General features: G+C 42.9%; 2 non-coding genes across 2 annotated transcripts; both read left to right on the top strand.

Annotated features, from left to right (window-relative positions):
• Positions 1 to 5,881: 5,881 nt before the first annotated feature.
• Positions 5,882 to 5,988, top strand: LOC112081669. Its single transcript, XR_002896591.1, has one exon. It is a non-coding gene; the product is annotated as a small nucleolar RNA R71 (small nucleolar RNA).
• A 10,009-nt stretch (positions 5,989 to 15,997) lies between these two features.
• Positions 15,998 to 16,104, top strand: LOC112081707. The gene has a single exon (XR_002896629.1). It is a non-coding gene; the product is annotated as a small nucleolar RNA R71 (small nucleolar RNA).
• Positions 16,105 to 16,590: the final 486 nt, after the last annotated feature.

Raw genomic sequence — 16,590 nt, 5'->3', positions numbered from 1 at the left:
ACGGTCTGGACTCAGTTTTCTTAAGTTGACACGAGCGGCCTCAATGTGTTCCACCCTGAGGGCACCAGACCGAGGACTTAAAGCTCATGCTAACAATAATTCTTAAAACAATGAAATCTTCCTCCATCTCTGAAAACACACCACACTAGAACTACTCATCTAGTTCCTCGTGGCCCTCAAGTCTTTTCCATTGACCGCTTAAACCTTCTACTTTGACTTAAGTGTCCCAAGTGTTCTTGTTTTTTTTCTTTTTCGTTACTAGGCACCTCGGTATGCTCCATCACGAAGGCATCATGCCAAGGGCACTTGTTTTGACAAAGAATACTTGGTGCCTGGGCTAAAAAGTGACTCGGCCTCGGTGTAAACAGGTCGCGGCCTCAGATCGAGGTGTTTAACCGTTTCTTGTGAACATTGACCCTCGGTATATTTATACCAAGGTGTTTACACCGGGGTTTTTCCCCCACACTTAGTCATTTCAAGATCTCCTTTTCACCAAACGGCCCCGGTGTTAATAAGACGAGGAGTTTAACCGCGGTTCTCAAGCTTTCACTCGGTAAAAGGTGACCAAGGCATCATCATGCCGAGGGTCGATACCAAGGCTACTAAGACTCATGTCTTAAAACACAAGGCCGTGTCTTTTACAAGTTTTCTGGCCTTCTTTCTCTCAAGATTCACTCTCAGAACACTGTCTAAACCTGAAACACTTAACAAACCCTTCAAAAAGCTTCAAATAAAAGAAAAAGAAAGATTAAAACGAAATATATACAAGGATAAGCTTGGGGTGTCTCCCAAGAGCACTTTGTTTAACGTCTCTAAGTTTGACTTCACTTACCTTTTCAGGCAGTTTCGGGTTCAAGAAGAGGAACTGAGGTAGCTCCCTCTCTTGTTTCGGTTACCAAGAAATGCTTGATTTTTTGACCGTTCACAACAAAGCCATTACCATCTTTTCCTTCTAATACAACGGCTCCATACGGTCTTACTTCAAGAACTTTAAACGGTCCGGACTACCTAGATCTCAATTTACCAGGGAATAGCTTAAGTCTCGAGTTAAACAACAGCCCTTGGTCCCCTTCTTTGAACTCTCGCTTGTGTATCTTCTTGTCATGGAGCGCCTTGGTTCTTTCCTTGTAGATTTTAGGGCTTTCAAAAGCGTCTAACCGGATCTCTTCAAGTTCATGAAGCTGTAGAACCCTCTTCTCCTGAGCTGTCTTGATATCAAAATTCAAAAGCTTCACTGCCCACAAGGCCTTGTACTCCAGCTCAACCGGTAAATGACAGCTTTTACCATAGAGCAAGTTGAATGGTGAGGTGCCAATGGGTGTTTTGTAAGCGGTCCTGTAAGCCCACAAAGCATCGTCAAGTTTCTTGCTCCAATCTTTCCTAGCTGAGCTCACAGTCCTCTCCAAAATTGCTTTGATCTGATGGGTTGAGACCTCCACCTGACCGCTTGTTTGAGGATGATAAGGGGGTAGCCACCTTGTGTTTCACTCCATGCTTTTTTAAAAGAATCTCAAGAGTTTTATTGATGAAATGGCTACCTCCATCACTGATAACTACCCTTGGGACTCCAAATCTTGGGAAAATGGTGCTCTTAAAGAGCTTAACCACAACTTTTGAATCATTGGTTGGAGATGCAACCGCTTCTACCCACTTGCTCACATAGTCCACAGCAACAAGTATATACTGATTCCTGTATGAGCTTACAAAGGGACCCATGAAATCAATGCCCCAACAGTCAAAGACTTCGACTTCAAGAATCAGGTTCTGAGGCATTTCATTCCTCTTGGATATGTTACCGCGCCTTTGACAAGCCTCACATCTTGAGACAACACTCTGAGCGTCCTTAAACATAGTCGGCCACCAAAAACCACTCTGTAGAACCTTGGCCACCGTCTTGAAAGCCCCTAAGTGACCGCCGTACGCTGAACCGTGGCATTCTTGCAACACCGGGTGAATCTCCTCTTCAGCTAGACATCTTCTATAGAGATGGTCCTTGTTAAGCACGTATAGATACGGCTCATCCCAATGATACCTCATCACATCTCTAAAGAACTTTTTCCTCTGGTAGGAATCTAACTCTGGTGGCTCTAAACCGCATGACAAGTAGTTCACAAGATCCGCAAACCATGGGAGGCTTCTTTCTCTGATCTTGTTGGCCTCCTCTACCTCCAAGTAAGACTTGACTAACATGAGATGTTCTTCGGCCAAAGCATCATCTAGAGGTACTTTTGATTTGATTCTCAGTCTTGAGAGATGGTCGGCAGCTCCATTCTCAATACATTTCTTGTCAAGCACCTCCATATCAAACTCTTGAAGCAAAAGAACCCATCTGAGCAACCTTGGCTTAGCATCTTTCTTTGTCATGAGCTATCTCAAGGTTGCGTGATCTGTATAGACAACGACCTTTGTTCCCACAAGATAGCTCCTGAATTTATCAAACGGAAATACAATGGCTATCATCTATTTTTCTGTGGTTGCGTACTTCTCTTGAGCAGAGTCCAATCTGCGGCTTGCGTAATATATCACATGGAGCTTTTTATCCTTTTTCTGCCCCAAGACAGCTCCCACGGCATAGTCTGATGCATCTGTTATCATCTCAAATGGCAAAGACCAGCCGGGAGCTTGGACGATCGGAGCACTCACCAAAGCCTCTTTGATCTTTAAGAACGCTTCCATGCATTCATCATCGAACAAAAACTCTACTTCCTTGCACAAGAGCCTTGTTAAAGGCCGGGCTATCTTTGAGAAGTCCTTGATAAACCTCTTGTAGAAGCCAGCATGCGCCAAGAAGCTTCTTATACCCTTGACCAAACTCGGAGGCTGTAGATTCACCATTACCTCGATCTTTGCCTTATCCACCTCTATGCCCTTCTCCGAGACCTTGTGACCCAACACGATCCCTTCTTGAACCATGAAATGAAACTTTTCACAATTCAAGACAAGCCTGTGCTCCTGACATCGCTTTAAAACCTGAGACAAGTTAGAAAGACAATCGGAGAAAGAGGAGCCATAGACAGAAAAGTCATCTCCATGAACACCTCCAATTTCTCTTCATTGAGGTCAAAGAAGATATGTATCATGCAACTTTGAAAGGTTACAGGTGCATTACAAAGACCAAAAGGCATGCGTCTATAAGCGTAAGTGCCATAAGGGCATGTAAATGTTATTTTCTCTTGATCTCGGGGATCTATGGGGATTAGAAAGAAACTTGAGTACCCATCAAGAAAACAAAAATAAGGATGATTAGCTAGCCTCTCAAGCATTTGATCAATGAATGGCAAAGGGAAATGATCTTTCCTAGAAGCAGAATTCAGTTTTCTATAGTCAATGCACATACAATGACCGGTGATGGTTCTTTGGGCTATAAGCTCATCCTTTTCACTTTTTACCACCGTGATCCCACCTTTCTTGGGCACAATGTGAACAGGAGATACCCACCTTGAGTCAGAGATTAGGTATATTATCCCTGCCTCAAGAAGCTTGAGTATCTCCTTCTTAACCACCTCCTTGAGGTTCGGGTTAAGATGTCGTTGATGCTCAATAGAAGACATAGCTTGGTCTTATAGGTGTATCCTGTGGGTGCATATGTCAGGAGAGATGCCTCTAATATCGGGCAAAGAGTACCATATGGCTCTCCTGAACTTTCTAAGCTCGCTAAGCAATGCACTCTCTTCATGCGCTCTAACAAGTTATCATTGATGATTACGGGACTTAAAGAGTTTGAGCCTAAGAAGCGTACCTCAGCCCTATTGGTAGAGGCTTGAGCTCAAGAAGGGGTCCATCAGCCTCATTCCAATCAACATCGAAACTGCATTGCCTCGGAACAGCTCCCTCGGTCTTTTCTTTCTCGCACGGTTTACCACTAACCTCGGCATAAGATGTCACGGCCATGATATCCCGAGGTGTCTCCCCAACAGTCTTGAACTCCCCGATGTCTAAAATGCCGAGGCCACTCTTCTTGAGCTCCACAAACCTTGTTTCAGCTTCAAGTTCTTTCGGTTAGTCCAAGAGACGCTTGTACACCTCGCTTTCATCGTTCAAGAACCCGTGCTCGCTTTGTTCCCGTGTCAAGACCACTTGTAGTGGGTCTTCTGTGTTTAACTCTTCAAGGAGCTCATCAGCTAGCTCCTCCATGGTTTCAAAATAGAAAACCTGACCTCCAATGGTCGGTTTCTTCATCATTTCTTTTACATCGAACTTCATGGTTTCAGAACCGATGTGCAACTCGATCATGCCTCATCTCACGTCAATGATCGCTCCTGCTGTTGCCAAGAAGGGTCTTCCCAATATGATGGGGTCAACAGGCTCCTTATCCATCTCAAGAACTATGAAACCCGTGGGGATCTCTATTTCACCAATTCTCAAAGGTAAATCTTCAAGTAATCCCACCGGTAATCTCACTGATCTATCAGCTAACACAAGGGTGATCTTTGCCGGCTTATAGCTCTTAAACCCCAGTCTCTTGGCCACCGAACAGGGCATCAATCTCACAGAAGCTCCTAGATCACACAAGCAACTTGAGAACTTCAAATGACCTATTGCACACGGCAAAGTAAAACTGCCCGGATCAGATAGCTTTCTTGGTATGGACCTCCTTTGAATGATGGCGCTGCATTCGTGACTCAATATTACCATACCCTGGAGCTCCTTTGTCTTGTTAAGAATGGCATCCTTTAGAAACTTTACAAGTTGTGGTATAGCTAAGAAAGCATCTATGATCAGCAAATCCATTTTCGTATTCTCCAAGTGTTTTTCAAAGACTGCCTTGGCTTTGTTTAGGATTTGCTTCTTGAAACGCCCTGGAAATGGTATCTTAGGCTGATAAGGAGCTGGTGGAACCTAAGGCTTTTCAAGCTCAGGTGTCCTCTATACCTCTTTACCCTTATCTTTAACCGGTTCTTTCTCCAAAACGTCATCTTCTTGCTCATCATTTGAGGCTGCCTCCCCACCAATTTGCTCATTGTCCTCAATGAGCTTTGTCTTAGGTGCTGGAGCTTGTAATTCTTTTCCATTCCTCAAAATGATGGCGTTCAAATACTCCTTTGGGTTAGGTTTCGGCTTGCCAGGTAAAGCCGGACCTCTTAACGATTCTGCTTAAGCTCCCGTATATTCTGTTGCATTGTCGCGTGCTGGCTCTCAACTCGTTGCTGACCCTGTAACAGCTGCTGTAGAAGCCCACAGAGGCCAGGTCCCATCTGATTCTGAGCCGTTTTTTGGTGCTGTTGTTGTTGACCCATCGGTTGTGGACTGAACCCTGGTGGAAACTTGTGTTGCTGCGGTTGGCTGTTGAAGTTGTTGCTTTGAGCCGGTTGCTTCTGCTGGCCATAACTCTGTTTTTGCCCATTGAACTGTTGCTTGGGCTGAAAGCTGTTATGAAATGGAGCTTTAGGAGCATAGTTTTGTTGGTGTTGTTGAGCAGGGTACACTTGATCTTGAGGATTGGCTACATTGGGGTTTGGTAAGAGAGGTTCTGATTGTTCCCAAAGTTTTTAAACCTCTGATATCTTTGTTGATTCCCTATGTAGTTTAGCTCTTCTTGTGTGAGACCATCCTCATTAACATTGTCAAAGCTCGGCCCTTGCTCATCAAACTCTCTACAAAGTGTATTGGCTTTTGTGTAGCCATGAGAACTTTGTCAAGTTTTCTCTGTAGCTCCCTGATGTCTTTCTCCATTCGCAACTCTTTACTAGACCCATCAGATCGGTTAGCTCTATCGAAATCCTCTCCATATGTATCATTAGACTTCGCAAGGTTATCCATAAGCTCCATTGCTGCGTTTATCTCCTTCCCAAGAAAGTTTGCGTTTGAAGCTGTATCAAGTTGGTTCCTTATCTTTGGAAGTGCACCTCAGTATAAAGTACTCAGGAGGGATGCCTCGGAGAAGCCGTGGTGTGGACATTGGTTGATATAGCTTTGAAATCTCTCCCAAGCTTCACTAAAACTTTCATTGGTGTGTTGTGTGAAGCTAGAGATTTGATTTCTCAGCTTAGCCGTTCTAGATGTGGAGGAAAACTTTGATAAGAAGGCGAGTTTGCATTGTTCCCACGTTTGTATAGAGCCCCTCTGGAGATTATTTTCCCATTGGTGTGCTTTATCACCAAGAATGAATGGAAACAGGCGTAGCTTGAAGCTGTCTTCTGATACCCCGTTTATCTTTGTCAGGTCGCAAACTCGATCAAATTGATCTAGATGCTCTAGAGGATCCTCTCCGGGCAAACCGTGAAACTTGGAGTTCTGCACCATATTGAGCAGGAAGGCTTTAACTTCGAAGTTGTTGTTTTGCACAGGTGGTGCCTAGATCCCGGCTCTATACTGATGTGCATTTGCTCGGCCATTTTCTCCAACAAATACCGGAGGAGGCTGTCTCTGAGCTGGTGGTGGAGGCGGAGGAACTTGCTGTGCTTGCTGGTCCCCGGCAACGGGGCCAATTGATAACTAAGAGATTTTGAGCTCTTTATTGAGGTATCAATCCCTGTCTTGTAGTACAAGGGGTTATCAAACCAAGCTTGTGGAGGGGCACTAATCTATGTTACTTGTAATCTTAAGTCAAGATGATCAAGCAAGGTTTTTGGTAACTAATCTACTGGAAATGCAAGAAAGAACAAAAATAAAGCAAGCGATGATATTTAGACTAGATGAAGATGCGACTGATAATAAGTAAACAAGCAAATGATCGGATGATGATGATAGATGATAAAGGCAGAGGCTTTAGACAGGATAAAGGACTCGGGTGTTTCCAAGCTAAACTAGCGAGTTATTGAATCAATATTATCAAGCACTTTCATTTAACATGAACTAAAAATATGTTAATCCTCTCATGAAGGTATTAAACATCTAAACTGATCCTCTTTCATACCAAAATCCCTTTTGAGAAGCATAAATCAGTCAGCTTTAAAATCCAGTTCAATAAGTTGTTTAAGAAGAACAAACTATCACTCTCGCGATAAAAGACTCTTAAACCCCTAACCGATTGGTTCAGACATTTCCTCAAAAACTTTTGATGCGAGGAACGTCCTAGATCTGGACCGCAAGTGATGTGCTTGGATCCAGCTTAGAGAGCTGATCAGCTAGGGAATGAAACATGCAAACTATACCCCTAAACTCGCTAATCTATCATGGATACAACCTAATCTACCTATCCAAAACCTCTTAAATGGACTACTCACTAATCATAACGAGCTCACTAAATCTTTTGCAAGGCGTGTAGCTGGTCAAGATTAGAAGCTTTGATGCTGGTGAATAAAAGAAATGAAAGAGAACAAGATCTTCACGTGAAAACGAGATATCGGATTAGATTAGTCAAGTTTCCCAAAAGAGGCAAGTTCTTACAGCTAAAACAGGCAGGAAATAAGATAAGATAAAAGATGATTAGGTTTTTGGTCCTAAAATCTATTTATAGTGAGGGATAAATGTTACGGGTCAGTCTGAAACAAACCGGGTACTGAACGTTCTTCTTGGGTCTTCGGGTGAGCACCTCGGTGTGTGAAAGAGTGAAGCCGAGGTCTTGATGCCGATGGGTGCACATGAGCAAAGATCAAGATGAAGATCTCATGAAGAACACGTCAAGAACATGCATGAACCCTAGTCTTCAATCCATCTTTACGTGCATTCTCCGAGTCAACTTGTTCTTGATTCTGGGTTTGTGACAAGGGACCTCGGCATGCAGTGCTGAGGGGCTTGGTAGTCGAGGGATTCAGGCAGATGAAGTCTGACATGCAATATAGGGGTCTTGAAACCGAGGTTCACGTCCAACACTTAGCCGTTTTCAGCTTTGCTTCTCCAGCATGCATTCCTCGATCCTTATACACCGAGGAGTTAGCACGAGGTATAGTCCAAAGAGGTTCAGGGGACGAGCCACGGCCTAAACAATGTTGAGGTAATGATGCCGAGGCTCGAAGAAGCACTTAGCGTGTATCGCAACTCCTCGGGCTCGTACTGATCAACTCGTCTTCCGGTAGAGATAACTTTCATCACATGACTCCGATTGTCTTGAAACTAATTCCACGATCAAGATTGTTGGGGTCGGTTTCACCCCTCCTTGATCAAACCATCTCGAAAATGACCAAGTACCGAAGAAAACCGATTTAGCGAGAGCAGCTTCCCGCCAGACATGAACCGAGCCGACGTATGAAACAAGTGGGCCTAGCCATGTTCATCAAGGCGAGTGGGCCGAGCCGCGGACAAAGACAGACGGGTCGAGCCGTGAAGAGAACGAAGAATGGGCCGAGCTGTGCAAGATGAGGAATGGGCCGAGCCGTTTTCTCCTATGTTGGGTCGAGCCGGTTGTTCAGATGGGCCGAACCAAAGCCTGGAAGGATTAAAACCCATAAAAACCCTAGGCAAAGTATCGTGACGGCAGCCGCACGAAGCTATAAGGAAATATTCTGAAAATCTCTCCCGAGATTCTCGGCTAGGCGGTTTAGAGAATTATTATAAATAGACGATGTACGCGATTCATTATGTAACTTTTGCAACCCTAATCAATAAAGACTAAAGACTTTCACAGCAATAAAAACCTTCCTTCGATCTTACTATTCTTGTGATAAACCCTAGAAATTTCGGATCCCTTAAGTTTTCCTTAACAAATTTTTTGGTTATGCGAGTTTTGGCTTACACAATTTGGCGCCGATTGTGGGGAATCGAAATTTTTTTACTCTAAATCAACAAGACTTTAAGATCTGAAGAACATGGCGAGCAACACCCCCGACGACAACAACAACAACAACGACAACGGCGCGGAGAAGGACGCTCCACCATCGGGCACAACAACGGCGACAACCGAAACCCAAGAGGAGATGCAAAACATGATGGCTATGTTGATGAAGAAAATCGACGAGCAGGACAAAAGGAACGAGGCGATTGATATACTCATATTTTGTCATGATTAGGACTGCATTTGTTTTTCCAAATATTGAGTCTCATGCATACATTTAGCTAGTTTTATTAGAGTTTGTCTTTGGTTCTAGCTTTGTTTAAGATTTGCATTAGGTCCTAGAGTGTCCTGCATTTTTGGAGTGTTCTCAGGTCATTTGGAGACTTTTGGGAGCAACTTGGAGCTGGGATCATGGAGGAATCCTCACCTGTGTACAGCAGCTCGGACAGATGGTTTGGTGCAGACAAGACCCTCATTTTGATCACGTGGGACGAAGGACTTGCAATGCGACTCAACCTCCGCTGTCTTCATAAAGAATCAAGAAGAATGAATCTAGTTTCCTGAACACTTGGAATCAGACGATTTTAAGCCGTGGGCTGGGAGATATTGCCATCGGAAGGAACACATGTCTCGCGGCCCGATCAGCTCTTACGCGATGCGCCTCAAAGAACCGAGGAGATGGGGGCTTTGCCAATGTCATACGGGGTTGAGCCCTTCACCAAACCTGGATCTAAGGACGTCATCTAGTTCGTGGAAGTGGAAGATCGAGGTTCGGACCAGTGAGCAAGGAGTTATGAAGGATTTGGTGCAGGCGGTCTACATTCATATCGAGAAGGAATATCGACCAAAATCTGGTCGGTATTACCTTGGAACCTTGACGTTTTTGGCTGGCTTTTGGAAGCCAAATTTCCGAAGAAATATCGACGTCCTGCACCGACTGAATTCTGCTCGGTATTGATCCCCTGAACCTATCTTTGACTCCGCACTGAGGTGAATTCAGCCGATGTAGTGTCTCGGTGTACCCAGCCTCAAATCGCCGAAGAAATATCGACGTCCTACACCGGCAAAAATCACCTTGATACATTCTCGCTTCATGACGTTTTTGTGGACCTTTTTTGGGCCAAAACCTAGTTTGTCCTAGGTTGCCCCAGCAAGAAACCCTACCTATATATATGTTTTAGGCATTATCTAGAAGACTAAGCATTATTCTCATTGTTTTCTTTGCCTCTTTTGTGAAAAACCTAAACTTTGTAAGAGAGATTTTCATTTTCTGGGTTGAATCTGATAACACCGTATTTTGACCACTTTATGGATCGTTTTGAAATACTTTTTCTATGTTTTTAATTGCTTTTAAGTACTTTTATTACGTTTTTCTAGTATTTGTAGTTCCAAGACTCTTTTCAGGTAACTTAGGAAAAAGCTTAACAAAATGGATAGAATACCAGATTTCAGCTCAGAGTCAAACCGTCAGAAGTTCACCCCCGATTGAAGGCCTTCTCACCGTCTGATCCAGCTCAAATTTGGAGATCTTAAAGATGGAAGTATCAGTTTTCCAGCACACTTTACAGCTTGGCAATCCAACGGTTCAATCAAAAGATACGCGAAGAGCAAAATGTCCCGTAAACCAGCCGGCAAGCGTTTCCACCCGCGGCCAACAGACCATACCCCGCGGTCACAACCACCGCGACCGCGGCCAGCCACCCATTCCCCACTCTCACACACATCCCGACCGCGGCCAGCTAACTCCGACTTTGAATGCCCATTTCCAAAGCCCGTATCATTTTTCCAGCCTCAATTCTGGAACCCTAGAAACCAGAGAGTATTGGAGACTATAAATACATGTCATTTAGGTCATTTTTAAAGAGAGAAGAGGAGAGACGAAATTCTTTACAGAAATGTTACTTTAAGCTTTGTTTTTAGGTTTTAGGGAGAGAGAGATCTGTCTCTTGAACCCTTGTTCTTTCTTTTCAATTTCGATTTCTATTCTACCTTTTAATACTATGTTTTTGATTTCGTTTATCATGTCTGAAAGTTTTATTGTTGGGTCTAAGGGATTTTTGATGGGGGTATATATTGTTGGGTCCAAAATCGTCAAGGTTCCAAGGTAATACCGACCTGATTTTGGTCGGTACTCCTTCTCGATATGAATGTAGACCGCTTGCACCAAATCCTTCATAACTCCTTGCTCAATGGTCCAAACCTTGATCGGTCAACTCCATGAGCCAGATGGCTCCTTCAGCTCCAACTTTGGTGAAGGGTTCGGGTTCAGATGACGTCGGCAGGGGCTCCGTTCTACCGGTTCTTTGATGCGCGTTGCTTTGGTCCTTTATCCGCTCCAAGACATGTACTGCTTCTTATCGCCGTTATGGAAACTAGACTCGACCCTCTTGATTCGTTATGAAGACTACAGAGGATGAATCGTGGTGCAAGTCCTCCTTCTCAGGTGATAAAGTTGAGGGATTGTCGGCTCCATAACACTTGTCCGAGTCTGATGCACATAAGGTGATGGTCTCTCCATGGCTTTTGTCCCAATTGCTCCCAATTAGCCCCAAATGACCTGTAAACACTCCAAAAGTGCAAAACTCTCTAGGACCTAATGCAATTCCTAACTAAAGACAAAAGCAAAGACAAATATATGTAAAACTACCTAAATGTATGCATGAGACTCAATATTTGGACAAAAATGCCATCCTATCAACTCCCCCACACTTGTCCTTTGCTTGTCCTCAAGCAAACAAGATAAAATGAGAGAGAGAGGTTGAATGCATGGGAATTCATATTTCCTTTGAGAGAAGTGACCACTAAGAGAATTCAAGTTCATGCTCAATATGCAATGCAAAACCATACTTTGATGTATCAACTCAACAGTAATCTCCACAAGTTCTCCTATTCCTCAACTCTTTAACATTCATTAAGCTTTTTACCAAGTGGATCAAATGATGCATTGTTTAAACAAACAGAGTTTGGCTAGGGTGAGGTTATGAGACTAAAATGATCTTATCAATGCCTAAGTGGGTTCAATGCAGCAAAAGGATCTCTCTATGAATGACCAAACTTTGGCAGAATGCTAAAGGTAAAAGGCAACATATGCATACAAGGGCAAGGAATCATCCCACCCCACACTCTACTCAAAGTTTCCTCACTTGCTTACTTTTCACACTCATTCTTCTTTCGCTAGGGGATTCTCTTTTTCTTTTCATACACAAGTCTTGGAGTTCAAACTTTACACAACTCTTTTTCACTTTCTTTTGTAACCTCTAGCCTCTTTTTCTTTTCTTTCTTTTTAAAACATTTGAGCTCTTTGGCTTCTTTTCTTTTCTTTTCACTTAGAGGCTAGACTCTTTCTTTTCAAAACACTAGAGCTCACTTTATTTGACTCAAAACTCCAAGACTGATTTCTTTTCTTTTTCTATCCCCTAGTTCTCACCATTCTCCTTTTATTTCCACTCATCTCTCCTTTTTCCACTCACCAACAAGTATTCCCGCACACTTAGTTCTCGCCAAATCTCTCAGCTCCTTGATGATGGAACTTACCACTCAATGAGACTTGCCCTTGTCACCCTAAACCTAACACTTTCTGCTAAGTTTGGTCCAAGGTGGCCTCTCAATCACACACAAACAATTGGCTTGAAAGAAGGATGGGTTCAGGGTGAGGAAAACTGATCTATTATGCAGATTCAGCTATTTGAGCTAAGGAAGAGGATGGTAAAAACAGGATTCTAGCTCAAATATATATATAGGTATCCACAAGCTTATTCAAACAATGCATCACAAGATAATTTCAAGTCAAGTTCAAGGTTTTCACTTATTAGAGTTGAGTTCAATTCAAACTTGCTTCTCAGATTCAGATCATTTCAAGCTTTGCAAGCACAGAAATCATTTCACAAGCATATTTGGTCCAAATTTTCAAAGTGATGTACTCTCAAGGAAAAACTATAATTACTCCCAGCAAGATGCAACCTATATGATGCAAACTAGACTCAATCCTAAAAAATGTGAATGCAACTACATGATCATTTTTTGTGTTAAAATTTTCAGATTTTTTTTTTTTTCAAATTTTTGTTTTTTGTTTTTATATGCACATAGATGAATGCAAGATAAGACTCAATATGGAGCTGAAAAATAAGAAAAGAACAAACATGATTAGTAGACACAAAACCCCTCCCCCACATTTAGATAACACAGTCCCTTGTGTTATAAAAGCATAAGAGAGAAGTGAAAAGCAAAAATTCAAAATGCAAAAGAGAAAAGAAGCTATTCTAAATTCTATGTACAAGTTGGAGTGTTACCTCTTTAAAGGCTTGGAGATTGGGCTGGAGATTTTGGGCCTATTTGGTTGAAGATGAGACTCCTTAATTGTCAGTGTGAGACACCTGGATGTAGCTGAAGCTTTGAAATTGCTTGGACAGTCCTATGGATAACTTGAGACAAGGGGGCGCCAAGGTAGTATCGACATATGCTCAGCAAGAATCGACTTATCTTCCGAAACACTTATCAGAATGATTCGAGATTAGCTTCATTGGATCACTGACTAAATCTTCTACAACTTTTGTAAAGAGCTCCGAGACTGTTTCTGAGTGTAATGCCCCCTTCCGACTGGTTCTTTGAGTCACAATGGTTCAGTCTGTATTTCGGCTGAGAGACAAGCGCGCGTTCGAACAGGTCTAACTTTCTAACCACTGATCCGAATGGCCTTATTCAAACTTCATTGGAAATTTATCTCAATTGTCTACAATACTTATGAAGACGTCAAAGGCCAAATCGCTCTGTAAACGATCCGTTGCGTTCAATCTTTGAAGCGTTCTTGCAGTCATATCGACATGAATCAACTCGGTGTGGAGGTCGGTGTGCTTCTAAGTTTTCTCCTTTCTTGCACCGAGGTGAATCTCCTCGGTGTGGAGCAAGACTTGGATTCTTCATGCACCACACCGACCTCATTTTACTTGGTGTGGTGGTCGATATTCTCTCGGCTTTTCCTTCCTGTTTACACCAAGCAAGTGCACCAAATGAAAGCATGTCGGTGTGGAACAAGGCTTGGCTCCTTCTGCACTGCACCGACCTCATTTTGCTCGGTGTGGTGGTCGATATTTTCTCGGCATCTCCTTCTTGTTTACACCGAGCAAACACACCAAGAGATATCATGTCGATATGAATGCATTCCTCAGCCGATTTTTCATCCTTTCTCTTCTCCAATCCTTTCAAAACTGCACCTGGACCTCTCTAAAACCTGAACACACTTGAAAAAAATATTAAAACATCCTAAAAACAACCAAAGAAAGCAATAAAAGAAACTATATATAAGGATAGGCTTAGGGTTTCTCCCAAGAGCACTTTGTTTAAAGTCACTAAGTTTGACTTCTTACACTCTTTTTAGTGAGGGAGAGGAGGAGCTTTGATAATCCTTGTCTTGTCCATGAATTCAAGCATGAGGTCCTTGTTCATCAGCTCTTGGACACCATCAGATCCTTTGTCTTTGAACTCTGGTGTGAGGATAGCTCTGACTTTGGCAAATGGTCTTGATCTTCCATTGCCTTTAACCTTGTATTCAACAGGTCCACCATCAAACTTCCAAGGAGTGAGAGTTAAGACTTGAGAAGATGACTCAAGAGTGAATGGTCTGGTTCTTGGTGGGTTCTTGTCTTGAGACCCTGAGCCATTGCCTTTGTTGCTGCTGATCTCCTTCTCACTTGGTGTAGGAGATAGAGATTCCAAGCAAGCTTCATCATCACTAAAGAAATCCCCTTCAAACTCAAGATCAGGTCTTATTAGGGATTCTTTCTTTTTCTCAACAGATGCAAGGGGTTGAGCTTCTTCTATAGTTCCAATACTCCCCACATACATCATCCCATAGAGTTTCAACTCATCAGAATCATCAGATATAACTCCACAAAACCCAGCAAGGGGAGGCTTAAGAGGATAAGATACTTCATCATCTACCTTAGCAAGCACCACTCTTTGAGTATCAAAGTCCATCCTTGCTGCTGTGGTGTTCAGAAATGGAGTTCCAAGAAAAAGAGGTAGGTTTTTTGTCTTCTTCATCTTCATAACTACAAAATCTGTTGGAACTGTGCATTCACCAATTTTCAATGGGTAGTCTTCAAGGATTCCATATGGTTCTTTGAGGATGAATCTCCAAAGGTGATTGACATGGGGTGATGCTTAAAACTCTTGATCCGTTGTGTCTCCACCATGTCTAAAGACATTACACTGATGCTTGATCCAGAATCACACAAAGCATTCTCCACTTTCAAGTTTCCAAGAGAGCATGAGATGGAGAACTTTCCTGGGTTGCCTAGCTTGGGAATAAATTTGGGTTTCACCCTTGTTGAACCAGTGCTAGAGACTCCATCAGATGTCCTTCCTTGAACAATTCTCTGATCGTTTCCTTCAGAAATCTCAGAATCATTCTTTATCATATCAAAACAAGCTCCCTCCCTACCTTCTTTCTCAATGTCCTCATTGAGATCACATAACAGGAACTCAAACTCATCTATGATGGCGTCCTCCTCATCTTTTGTCAGGCATTTTTCACTTGAGACATTGCCATTGAGAACATCCTCAATTTCTTGGACAGCAGCATGATTCTCATCATTTGAGAGGATTGCATTGCAGTATTCTGTTTGATGTGCAATTGATGTCCTTGGTAAAGATCTTTGAGCTTGAGAACTGCAGTAGCCCTTGTTGTTCTCTAGAGTCTTGACTTTGAAAGCCAAGGTTGAAAGTTGAGTTAGAAGATCAGAATAAGTGCAATCCACCTTGTTGTTAATCTCTGCCATTTTCTTGTTGAAGTCCATGGCACCACTTGCTTGACCTTTGAGGATTTGGTGGAGTAGGTTCTGCACTTCTTTAACCTTATTCCCTGAGCTCTGTTGGAGACTTTGTTGTTGGGGAGGGACAAAACCTTGTTGTTGAGTGTTTTGAGGATAGAAGTTCTGGTTTGGGGGATTCTTGTAGTAGGTAAAGCCCTTTTGGTAACCTTGTTGGCCACCTACAAAGTTCACCTCAGCTGTGATGTCTTCCCTTTGAAATGTGTCTTAAAACACATGATTCACATCTCTAACAAAGTTGGCTGACTGATGAGAAGCTAAGAGAAGTGTGTCTAGCTTCTCATTGAGAGACTTGATGTCTTTCCTTGTCCTTTCCTCTTCAGCACTCACAGCTCCTCTTGAATTCCTTTCAAAGTCTGATCCATAAAGCTCATCACTCTGAGCTACATTCTCCACTAGGGTCATGGCATCATTGACTTCCTTGGTCATGAAATTACCATTTGAAGCTGTGTCCAAGAGGAGTCTGACCTTTGGTAAAGCACCTCTGTAAAAGGTACTTAGCAGCTGAGCATCTGAGAATCCATGGTGAGGGCATTGCATGGTATACCGTTTAAATCTTTCCCAAGCCTCACAAAATGATTCATGGTTCTTCTGAATGAAACTTGAGATTTCATTTCTTAACCTTGCTGTTCTTGATGAAGAGAAGAACTTGGTTAGAAATGCTCTTTTGCATTACTCCCATGTTGTGACTGATCCTTGAGGTAGAGACTTTTCCCACTGATGAGCTTTGTCTCCTAGAGAAAAAGGGAATAGCCTCAGCTTGAAACTGTCCTCAGTCACTCCATTCATCTTAGTTAGATCACAAATTCTATCAAAGTTATCAATGTGATCTAATGGATCTTCTACTGCCAAGCCATGGAACTTGTTTGATTGCACCATGTTGATCAAGCCAGATTTGATCTCAAAATCGTTTTCAGGTGTAGGAGCTTGAATCCCATGTCTCTGACCCTGAGTATTGGCCTCATCACCAGCTCCCACAACTGTTATTGGACGTGGTGCTGGACCCTCTTGCTGAGCCTGGTGGTTTCCATTACCACCATGAGCCTGTTGCCCTTGATCCATACCCAACCTCTCAATGTGCTCAGCTCTTTCTCTTTGTCTTCTTTCTTC

This window comes from Eutrema salsugineum, unplaced genomic scaffold (assembly GCF_000478725.1).
Source record: "Eutrema salsugineum unplaced genomic scaffold, Eutsalg1_0 scaffold_10, whole genome shotgun sequence".
Lineage (NCBI taxonomy): Eukaryota > Viridiplantae > Streptophyta > Magnoliopsida > Brassicales > Brassicaceae > Eutrema > Eutrema salsugineum.
This window is presented reverse-complemented; position numbering and strand designations above follow the sequence as displayed.